This window comes from Saccopteryx bilineata, chromosome 5 (genome assembly GCF_036850765.1).
Source record: "Saccopteryx bilineata isolate mSacBil1 chromosome 5, mSacBil1_pri_phased_curated, whole genome shotgun sequence".
Lineage (NCBI taxonomy): Eukaryota > Metazoa > Chordata > Mammalia > Chiroptera > Emballonuridae > Saccopteryx > Saccopteryx bilineata.
In genome coordinates, this window is record NC_089494.1 from 253,705,318 (window position 1) to 253,707,295 (window position 1,978).

Genomic DNA, 1,978 nt, shown 5'->3' on the forward strand with positions numbered 1-1,978 from the left:
GCCTGGATCTATTCACCCCCTTTGCCCACCTCAGTTTCTATACTCTCAGTTCCCAGTGAAAGCAGCCCTATTTAGGTTAGTGAGGGAGGTGGAGTATTTCTTACTCCCTATTTCCTTTGGGGTTTGATTATATATTTAGCCAATTTTTCACTCGACCATACCTTCGGTGTATTGCAAAACATCTGGAGGCTCCAAGGATAGATTTTTCTGTTTCTGGTTGAAGATATTGTTGAGTTTTTGGGGAGATTTATCAGTATCACTTCCTACCGCGCCATTACTCTGACATCATCTCTCGAGTTTCTTTTTCTGCATCCCCAGGTACTTGGGAAATGGAAAGGGGTGTGCTTGGACCCCTGGGGTGCTGAAGGAGGGGCAGAGAGGACTCAGAACTCTTCTTCTGCTCTCGCTACTGGGAATCATAGCTTCCGGTCCCTCTCCTCCCTCCTGCTACCATGCACCTTTTCACTTGCCTGCTTCCTGTGGCCATGACCACTGTGCTGCTGGGGCAGCCCCATCCTGGGGCTCGTTCTAGAGATGCAGGACCACAATAGCAGCAAGGACTCTGCACCTCTCTCTGCTCACTTTGGGGCTGACTTGTGCCAGGAGGGGCTTCAGGGCTTCCTTGTGAAGGCCCAGCCAGCCTGTGCCTGCAGTCCTGTTACCTCATCACCCTTAGCCCTGGTCGGTGAGTCAATCTTCATTGTACTGGTTTGCAAATTCAACTGCAGCTTAGATCTCAAGATTCTGAATGCAGATGTGGCTCAGGTATGGAACACAGTGTGAATTCCAATGGACTTCTGAGCTTGGTGTGCAATGGTAAGGAGACCCAGCAGCAGATCTGGATCCATCTGTATGTACTGGGGAGAAGAGCTCCTGTGTGTCTTCTTTTTCTACAAAATGGGGTTCAGGTGCTACTGGTCCTGGACAAGAGCTTCTCATTGGGATTATTTTTACCTTAGCCCTCTCACATGGACTGTGGGACTGCTGGCTTTGGCCATGGGAGCAATGATGACAGTTTGTTGTGTCCAGCACCTGAATCGGCTCCAGTGGAATGGATGGACCAAAGAACAACTGAAACAAATTCCAACACGTAACTTTCAGAAGGGAAATCAATAAGATGTCTGGGCCACCAGCCTGGATGAGGATGAGGGTGGTGACAAGTTGAGTGTACTCCCTGGTGCTCATGCTATCACAGCTGCTGTGTGGACCCCTGGCTCACTCAGACCCAGAAGACCTGCCCCATCTGCAAGAAGCCTGAGCACTGAGATCCTGGGGATGAGAAATGGAAGGAAGAAAGTCAGAGGCAAGATGGAGATGAGAAGGAGAACCAAGGGGCCACCCTGCCTCGGAGCAGAACCACTTCTGGGCCCAGCCCCACAGCTTCCCGCTGTTGGTTCTCTAGCACTGTTCTTCCTTGTTTTGCCTGTGTCTTCGAAAGCTCCCTCCCCTCCCCTTCCTCTTCCTCTCCAGCCACCATCTTGGTCTAATATTCCTCATCTCACCCCTGCCCCCTGGCGACCTGTTGGCAAGCCTCTCTTTTTTCCTCTAGACTTTCATGTTGAGGGATAGGGGACATTTCTACCATGAATCTCCTTACCCAACCCCATTCTTTTGAGGGTATTGGGGGTACAAAGGGACTGGGTCTTCATTTATTGGGTTGATAAAATTGTTTTTGACTAAAAGGTAAGTCACTTTCTTCAGGATGCACAGTCCTTCAAGGTTCTAACTCACATGCCCAGAGGCTATTCAGGGGTCATGAGTTAGTCAGCCAAGTAGGGTCTGCTGCTAGTAGATGGATCTACTCACTGGATGTGAGGATTTTCATGTGAAATCATGGGCCTGGTGAGACTGGGACCACTAATTGGTTTGCAAGAAATATTGGGAATCATTCAAATCTTTATTGCAATCCACAGAAACTATGCTGGGTGATGAGAAATAACAGTGAACACAACAGACAGAAATCGCTATTCTTGCTGAG

At 49.1% G+C, this 1,978-nt stretch overlaps 1 pseudogene; it reads left to right on the forward strand.

The window, feature by feature from the left end:
• The first annotated feature begins 452 nt into the window (after positions 1-452).
• Positions 453-1,487, forward strand: LOC136306673 (E3 ubiquitin-protein ligase RNF167 pseudogene; annotated as a pseudogene).
• The last annotated feature ends 491 nt before the right edge of the window (positions 1,488-1,978 follow it).